The sequence below is a fragment of the Leptonychotes weddellii genome, chromosome 14 (genome assembly GCF_054177405.1).
Source record: "Leptonychotes weddellii isolate Sample4059 chromosome 14, ASM5417740v2, whole genome shotgun sequence".
NCBI classification, from domain to species: Eukaryota; Metazoa; Chordata; class Mammalia; order Carnivora; family Phocidae; genus Leptonychotes; species Leptonychotes weddellii.
The window spans coordinates 72,878,316-72,887,636 of record NC_138382.1 but is presented as its reverse complement, the minus strand read 5'-3'; the positions used below and the strand labels follow the sequence as shown (position 1 = coordinate 72,887,636).

The following is a 9,321-nucleotide window of genomic DNA, read 5'->3' as shown; positions in this document are numbered from 1 at the left end:
GCTCTCAGCAGCACCTTTCTCGTGGGTGTGAGGACAACACGAGAGGCTGTTTGTGAAGCACTTTACCCAGAGTCTGAGCAAAGCAAGGAAATCATCAGACAGGCAAGGCGAGAGCATGTTCCAGCAAGGTCACTGGCTGCACCACCACCCGCAAAGACAGGAGGAAAACACTGGAAAACCTTATCAGTGTGTTTCAGTACATGCAGCTGGGGCACATCCATTCAGGGGGACCCTAAGCAGTGGTTTAAAACGATGAGATGGATCAGTATCTATGGACAGAGAAAGATGTCCACCAATTCAGGATACAGCCACCCTTATTAATTCATCCGGCAAGTATGCACTGAAAGTCTAGTATGTGTCAGATACTGTTCTAGGGGCTGGGCACAGAGCAGCAAAGAAAAAGCTGCAAGTCCCCCAGTACGTTCTAGCGGAGGCGGCAGACAATAAATAAAGCATGCAGTGAAATATGAGTGTTGGCTGGTGGTAAGAGAGGAAAAAAGTAAAGCAGGGCTAGGGGCGAGGCAGAGGGGGAAGAGGGGTTACGATTTTAAATGCGGAGGTCTAAGAAGTGCTGAGAAAGTGACATCTGGACATGTTTTCCAACACTTATGCACTAAAGCGGACACACACTCCACTATTAGTATCATTGCCTCTGAAAGTGTACGGCACTCTCAGGATGTGGCTCAGTTAAGCGGCTGCCTTCGGCTCAGGTCTGCCTTCCCAGGGTCCTGGGATTGAGCCCCGCATCCGGCTCCCTGCTCAGCGCAGAGTCTGCTTCTCCCTCTCCTGCTCCCCCTGCATGTGCGCGCACTCTCTCTTTCTCTCTGACAAATAAATATCTTTTTTAAAAAAGTGTACGGCACTTTCACTTTCTACTTTTTGTACATGTCAGTATTGTTTGATTTCTTTTAAAATAAGTGATAAGGGCACCTGGGTGGCTCAGTTGGTTAAGCAACTGTCTTCAGCTCAGGTCATGATCCTGGAGTCCCTGGATCGAGTCCCGCATCGGGCTCCCTGCTCAGTGGGGAGTCTGCTTCTCCCTCTGACCCTCCCCCCTCTCATGTGCTCTCTCTCATTCTCTCTCTCTCAAATAAATAAATAAATAAAAATAAAATAAGTGATAAAATAATGCTGTGAGCTACACAGCATGTGGAGAGAAAACTGAAAGTGAACTTCCACAGACAAGCACTTCGGGATGGCTCACAGCCAGGTATCCCACACTTAGGAGGGTGGAGTTGGGTGCCTGGTGCTTTGGCACCACCTGGTGGCCATTTCCAACCATGTCAAGGATGGAAAGGCAGGGTGCACAATTGTACAAAACGCCACCTGCCCTGTGGACAGGGACTAGAAGGAAAATGCAGTTCGATTTGTTGGGATGACAGGGTCATGGTGGGATTTATTTAGCTTGGGTTTTCTATCATAGTTTTGTAATGTTTCATTCATGTGTAACTGCAACGGAGCCGTCCTATGGGACAGCCAAATGTATCGAGGGGCAGACGTGGAGAGTAGGTCGGGTGGCACAGATCCATAAAACCAGGCCATCTGCACATGTGCCCCCAAGAAGGTTGGGGAATTCAGAGTGACAACTTCAGGTTACTCAGTCCGTGGAAGAGGAGGGGTCTTCCCCAGTGGGCAGTGCCTAAGAAACAAGGTCCCAAGAGTCTGGCTGGGATGAACAGCTACATACCTGCCCTCAATAATAATCACTAACTGAGCATGCGTGCAGACCACTAAACCAGTGCCTCTTCATCAAAGCCCAGAGGAGACTGAGGGATAACCCCCAGGTGACGGAGAGGTGACACTGATCACACTCTGCCTGGGGCATTTGTCCCTTCTCCGTCCTTCTGGTTCTCAGTCTATGCAGGGCCCCTCCACTGTGTGCCCTCCACTTGGGCCACCACGGCACCTGTCACCCTGACCGGGAATCGCTGCTTTCCCTGGGCATCTGCCCGCTCAGCCACAAGCTCTGTGAGGTGAGTCACAGCTATCTCATTCGCCCCCAGAGACGGCACCTGCAAGTCCAGTGTTCTGGGTTTGAATGCAGCTCTACCACCTACCACCCACGTGACGGCGGGCAAGCGCCTCTCCAAGCCACCTCGTGTGGCTACTGTGAGGACTAGCAGCACCAGGCGGCACTGAGGAGCTCCACAGGTATTAAGTCTCTGAGCTGAGGCGTCTCTGTGGTAAGTGTTGTTACAGTGCCCCGCACAGGAAGTTCTCAGTTATTTGAGCCTCAGTTCCCAGCATGGTACCCAGCAGTCGGCTGTGTTCTCAACAAAAATGGATGAACTACTCCCCCAACCTACTGTGAAAAGGGGCAAGGTCAGAGCAAGACTGCGAAGCTTAAACCACCCCAACAGCACGCCCAACCACGTGGTTCTGCTGCCCCCCAAAAAGGCTCAAGGACTGCACAAAAGGACTTCAAGGAGAGAAGGCTCTCCGGCGGGTACTGGGGAGAGTGCAGGAAGGAAGGAGAAGTGGTGTGAATATTTGGGGCTGATGCCGGGAGGTGGGGGGGGGCGGGGAACAGCAACACTCTGGCTTCCCGCTCAGGGTCAGTTCAGGCAGGACCCAGGTGGAAGCGACCTCCTGGGAGCGGCCTCAGCTAAAAGCAGGTGAGACTTGCCTTAACAATCCCTCCAGCCAGGATCACTCCCAGGCTCCGTACAGACACCTTCAACACACCCAACCAGCAACAGCCCCATCTGAACATCACGTCTTATCCTTGCTGTTCTTGCTTTCCGTGTGCTTCCTTCTGATTCCTTGCATTCCAACCCACTCAAGTGGTCAGGGCTGTGGTCCCCACAGAGGAATGCAAGGGGGGACTGAGAGGTACCAAACCCATTGAGAAATATAGGCCCTGCCTGTGGGGGAGCACATTCTGTGCAGGGAGCATGCAGTCTCCCCGCCAGCCCCTCAGAAGTGGCATCCAGCCACTGAAGGACAGATGTGCAGACAAGAACAGGTGCCAAAATGTCTCTGGAGCTCACCAGTGGCCACATCTATCCTGCTGCCTCTCACAGCCAGGTGTAAACAGGGGCCGTGAAAGAATCCTCCTCCCTCCTCTTCTGGCTCCTTCCTGCTCTCCTTTCCAGTCTCATTTTAGATATTACTTCCTCCAAGAACCCTTCTGTGACCCCCTCTGTTATGTCTTTCTTCTACAGGCTTTTAGAGCACCCAGACTTCTCCTCCATGGCACTCGTCACGGTTGTCCTGAATCATGTGTTCGTCTTCCTCCCTGGACCAACACTCTCCAAGACATCCAGTAAGAGGGTCATGCAAGCTGTGTTAGGAGCCGGCCCATGGCTTCCATGGCTCACAAACCCTTTCCTGAGCAACCTTTGTGCTGTTGTCTATTTATGTTTAGGTTCCAGAACGAGATGCTCAAAAGTCAGAAGGTGTCAGATGTTACAACTGATGGCCTGAACCTTCATCTTACAGAAAGGAAAACTCAAGTCTCCTTGCTTAAACAGTGACATTTATAAAGATAGTCTCAAAAGAAATAACAGAAAGGTACAGTTACTTTCCTGGGTTGTTTCTTGATATTTAATTATTTTTAAATTATACTTTATTGGACTTCCTATTTGAACTACAAAAGCAACAGATCCCTGTTGCTATAAGCCAAACCCAATAGGATGTACAAATAAAAGCCATCAACCCACTTTCCCCCTACCGCTCTTCCCATTCCAGCCACCAAAGGTAACAGCAGCAAGCAGCAAGGTGTATTCCTCCAAGCTTTTCCACCAAGCAACATAAATACACATAACCAAATGGGACTCATACCAGAAACCAAGGTCATACCTCAAGGGCTGCGGGGCCCGGGCAGATCATGTCACTGGTGAAACTGCAGGAATAACAGAATGAGGATACATGGGGCCAGTGGCTAACTACACTACCTAGAGCTTTCCATTTTGAACATTTGTAAAGCACTAAACAGGCCACACAAAGCAACCAAGAGGGAGATTAGACAGTGGGTAGCAGAGCTGATAAAAGTTCAGATTTTGGAGCCCTAGTCACATCCTGGGCCCAGCATCTGTTGGCTGGGTGACCATAAGTTATTTAGCCACTCTGTGCTTCAATTTCCTCCTCTGAAAATAGGTGATCCAATAGTACCTACCTTGCAACTTCGTTGTGAGAAGAGAGTAAGTTCACTGTGTAAAACACTTAACACTGCCCAGCACAAGGAATTATCTGCCACCATGGGCCACCAGTTTGCAACCCCTGCTGGAGACGTTATTATGCAATTTATCTTTGAAACCTACTACAGGTTGTGGCCTTCTCTGAGGTCAGAAGAGTGAAACCTGCCTCCTTTGTAATCACTGCCTAAGCCATCGCTGACAGGTGCTCCCATTCCTCCCACCTTTCTGCCACTCCAAACAGCAGTGCAGAAAACAGCTTTGTATTGCTTTTTGCACTGGTGCTTTATTTCTGCAGGACAGACTCCTAGAAGTATACTGATGGGTTTCCAGATTAGGGATTTTTTAATATTTATTAGATATTTTCAGATTATGTTCCCCAAAAGTTAGAACAATTCATACACCTACCAGCAATGTACGAGATGACCCACTTCCCCATTTACTGGCTATGGCTGGTTTTATCAATCTTTGTAACTTTTTGCCAATTAAAAAGGTAAAAAAGAGGGACGCCTGGGTGGCTCAGTCGGTTAAGTATCTGCCTTCGGCTCGGGTCATGGTCCCAGGGTCCTGGGATCAAGTCCCGCGTCAGGCTCCTTGCTCGGCGGGGAAGCTGCTTCTCCCTCTGCCTGCTGCTCCCCCTGGTTGTGCTCTCTCTCTCTCTGCCTCTCTGACAAATAAATAAAATCTTTTTTAAAAAATAAAAAGAAAAGAAAACTTGTTTTAATTCACATTCTGTTAGTGATAATCTTTTGAGGCAGAGAGCTCAACTTCTTTCTTTTCTCCCTTTCTTCTTTAGCACGAGAACTCCTATTTTTAGCTAAGCACACCCTATGCTTCCTTGCAGCTCAGTGTGGCTAAGCTCTACTCAATGAGGTGTAAATGTTAGTTCTGTGTGAGACTTTTGAGAAGTGTCTGGAAGGGAAAGGGCACACCCTTTCTCCCGTCTGTCTCCTTCTGGCTTGTGGAATGCAGATGTGATGACTGCAGCTCAAGCAGCCACCTTGAATCAGAAGGCACTCTGCTACGGATGGAAGAGCAGCAAGATATAAGGAACCTGGGTCTGGAATGACTTTGATTCCACCATACCAGTCCTTGACTGCCCACCTCTTTACTTTTTCATGAGATGAAAACATATACACCCTTATTGTTTAAGCCATTGTTATGCAGGCGCTATCTACTATATGCAACCAAATCTCGTCCTAATACACCTTCTGATCCCCAAAAGTCAAAACTGAACATTTTTCCTTCCAGAACACAAGCAAACAACTATGCCTCTATGTTTCATTTGCTCTGTTTAAGTGTCCTAAAAGTGGACCACTTATTTCCCCACTCTCAGCCCTTCTTCCAAAGCCATAGGTTCTGCAAAGATGGTTTAGAATTTTTAATTTTCAGCCTATTATGTTTTCCCATACAGTTCTCTTGTAGCTTAAAGATTATTAAGAACTCAACACAATAAAACCCATCTTGAAGCAGCACTAGCCCTGAGATTAAAGCATATGCCCTGACAGGCACACTCCTTCCTGCACTCTTGTCCCATCTCATCATCTCTGCCCTGCTTTCACTGTGTTTCTGCTGGAGAGCTTGACAGAGCATTTTCTCAGCTACACTGAACAGATACTGTATGTTTTATGCCATCACGTGTCTGAAATGCCTTTCTTTTGCAATAACCCACGAGTGGCATCTGGGCTGGGTATACAGAGGACCGGGGCCCCTCTCCCGTGAACAGCCTGTAGACACCAGGCCACTGCCTTCCCACCTGCAGGGTTACATATGGGAAGCCCAGTGAGAATCTAATTCTCTTTCCTTAGAAAACCTGCTCTTTCTTCTTACAAAATTTTAAGGTTTTTCTTTCTTCTTGGAGTTTAGGAATTTTACTAGAAAACAAGAGTAAGTGTTGGCTTTAGTGTGAACTGGATGAATCCACTGAATCTGAAGAATCACGTCTTTCTATAGCTCACTGAAATTTCCCTCTACTGTTTTTCTATTACTCCTCCATCTGTTCCTTTTTCTCCTCCTGGAACTTCTATTCTATTACCCCTGTGCCAGGTCTCCTGGGTAAGGCCTCTAAGTGTCCCACATGTTAATTCATTATTTCCATTTCTTTGTATAATTGTTCTGGGTTATGAGACATTTCTTCTCTTTGGCCTTCCAAACCACTAATTTCAACTCTTCTATTGATCCTTGAATTCAAAAGCCACGTTCTTTAGTTCCAGAAAGCCTCTGGTACACTTCCATCTCATCCCTTTGGGAGTTCCTTCCTTGTGAATTAAAGTTCTTAAGTGTCCTCTCCATTCTTCCTGCCTCAAAGAAGCTACTGCTCCAAGTGTGAAGTTTGGCTTTCCTCCTTTCTACAACCAAGTCCCTGAAAATGTGTTGTCATTTGTCTTTGCCTGTTGAAGGACACAGGTTCTTGTAGCCCCTGTTCATGGCAGACCGCCTAAGCTCCTGCAGCAGTAGCAAGCCTGAGGCCCTGGACAACCTGAGAGCCTTTGTTCAAGAGAGCTCAAGTGAAATACGCTGCTGAACAGGGATCTTCCTGCTGAGAAGTAGGGAGGAAATCCTCTGCCCTTTGGTCCCCACCCAGGTGATGACAGGAGAGAGGAGTCCTCTCCCCCTGCAGAGGCTGGGTGCAAGCCTGCCCAGATCCCCCATGAACCGCAAGTGGGCAGCCACAGCCCCTCTCCTGAAATCCAGTTTTGGTTTTTTTTAGTCTTTTTTTCTTTTAATTTTTTTAAGTTTATTTATTTTTATTTATTTTCAAGTAATCTCTACACCCAGTATGAGGCTCAAACTCACAACTCTGAGATCAAGAGTCGCAAGCTCTTCCGACTGAGCCAGCCAGCCACCTCATCCTGGAATCCAGTTCTAATCAGAAAAAGCACAGACCAGGAGAGGAGCTCCATTTCTAGAACAAGACTGACCTAGAGTCCAATCTCAGCTCTGCCACTAACTTGCTGTGTGACTTCACGGAAATCACTTCTCTGAGTCTGTTTTGTCGTGTGCTCCCACCTCTAAACCAGCAGTTGTCTCCAGCATCCTCCTTAGGGGAACCAATCCCACCAGTAGGTAAGCTTCAGAGAAAGTGCTTCTACTAAGCACTATATGAATTACTTGTGTTGTAATTTATCATGCAACATCAAGGAAGACTGAATCCCTGGTAGGAAAGCATCAGAAACTTCACCTTCTGCCTCTTTTGTAATAATGGGTTGACAGAAGGGTAAGGCTACTAGAAGAATCTGAAAAATATTGTAATATTTCAGCTTTTAACTTTTTTGTGACTGTTCCTACCTGAAAAGAATCTCTTAGGATTCTTTTAGGCAAACACTCTCTGCCACTCCCCGTTTTATTCTTTTATGTTGTCTCAAGACCTTAGGACCATGGCCACAAAGCGGATGGATATTGAGAGCCATAAAAGAGTCCAAGTCGGTTTCAGTCTAGTAACATTTATTGAGCATCTACAGTGTGTAAGGTACTGAACAAGGAACTGCATGAGATACAATAATGAGCAAGACACAACCTCTGCCTTAAAGTCTAGTCAAGGAGGTAAGATGGGAGGTACGGGGTATATCACAAAAGCACGATGCAATGCAGAATGTAGCCAGGGCCATGAGGAAATTAAAACATGTGTCACAAGGGTTTAAAAGGAAGGAGAGCAGGGTGCCTGGGTGGCTCAGTCGGTTAAGCATCTGCCTTCAGCTCAGATCATGATCTCAGGGTCCTGGGATGGAGCCCTGCATCAGGCTCCCTGCTCCGTGGGGAGTCTGCTTCTCCCTCCCCTTCTGCCCTTCCCCCTGCTCATGCGTACACTTGCTCTCTCTCTCAAATAAATAAAGTCTTTAAAAATAAATAAATAAAATAGGGGCACCTGGGTGGCTCAGTTGGTTGAGTATCTGCCTTCAGCTCAGGTCATGATCTCAGGGTCCTGAGATAGAGCCCTGCATCAGGCCCTCTGCTCAGCAGGGAGTCTGCTTCTCCCTCTCTCTGCCTCTTCCCTGGCTCGTGCTCTCTCTCTCTCACAAATAAATAAATAATATCTTTTAATAAGATAAAATAAATAAAAATTGAAATGAAATGAAATGACATGGAGGAGAGCAGCAGCAGAAAAACCTTCTCACAAGAGGTGCCAGATAGGATGGGCAGACTCTCAGGGAGCGAGAATGGGGGCGGGCAAGAGGGCGGCAGGGGGTTGACCTATAGAGTGAAGTCTCTTGAGGACAATGACCACATCTCATTTGGCCTTCACCCTTCCTCCCTCGGTGAAGCACCTCACACAAGAGCTGGCCTTTCTGATGAAGGGAGGGTCTGAGGCAAGGACAGCTGGAAGTGGTGGGTAGCTGTACTGGAAAGAGAGGACAGGGGTCTGTTGGCGGGGGGAGGGGGCCCTGACTGAGGCTGAGAAAGGAGGTCACCCAGCTACTGGGGAGTCAGACACAGAACGTCTGTCTTCTGACCACCAGAAGCAAATGGGTGACAGCATGACAGGGCAGCAACGAGAGGTTTTGCACAAGTAGGAGGTGGAGGAAGAAAGGGAAAGCCCTTGATACAAGAACCAACAGAGAACACCTCAGAGTTTAATCTGGCAAAGGAATCCCTAAAACACCCTCTGCACACATGGCTGAGGATGCCTGATGCCCCAAGAGCCGCCCTGCAGCTCCTCAGCCCCGCAGACACCATCTCTGGCTGCACCGCCACCCAGATCACCGGTCCCAGCGTGCCCCTTCCAGCGCCTGTCCATCATGGCCCTATGCTCCAGAAAGCACATTTCACTAAGGTCCATAAACCAACTTACCAGGAATACATGATGGGCTTCATAATCCCAGGCCAATAGGATATACCATCCCAGCACGTCTCTTTCCAAACAGTAGCCGCTGTAAAAGTAGGAGGAATAACTCCATTGACATAGATGTTCCAATATGGTAAGACTTGTTTTTCAAAGCTCAGCAAGGTCAGACCAACTTTAGCACTCGAAGATCTGATTTCAACCTGTTCTTTGAAATGTCAAATACTTTTCCCATAGATCAATATTTGATATCACCATTAGCCTACCAGGTAGCAAAGCCTGTCCTAAATGTATCAAAATCAACTTAAACTTCTTTGGTCACTATTCTCCTTTCCCACCATGCTTTGGACACATGCTATGGTATGGGTTTGCCTGGGGAATCAATCCCAAAGAACACATTGGCTC

At 47.7% G+C, this 9,321-nt stretch overlaps 1 protein-coding gene across 11 annotated transcripts in view; it reads right to left on the bottom strand.

Moving 5' to 3' along the window:
• The window catches only part of RALGPS1 (Ral GEF with PH domain and SH3 binding motif 1), a 315,256-nt gene that overhangs the window by 236,764 nt on the left and 69,171 nt on the right, over window positions 1-9,321 (bottom strand). For 10 of the 11 annotated variants that reach the window (XM_081803618.1, XM_081803617.1, XM_081803622.1 and 7 more), the window contains exon 2: window positions 8,926-9,004. The exons of the other annotated variant lie outside the window; for it this stretch is intronic. The gene's annotated coding sequence lies outside the window, so the exon portion shown is untranslated. The remainder of the gene's footprint in view (window positions 1-8,925; window positions 9,005-9,321) is intronic. 11 annotated transcript variants of the gene reach the window in all.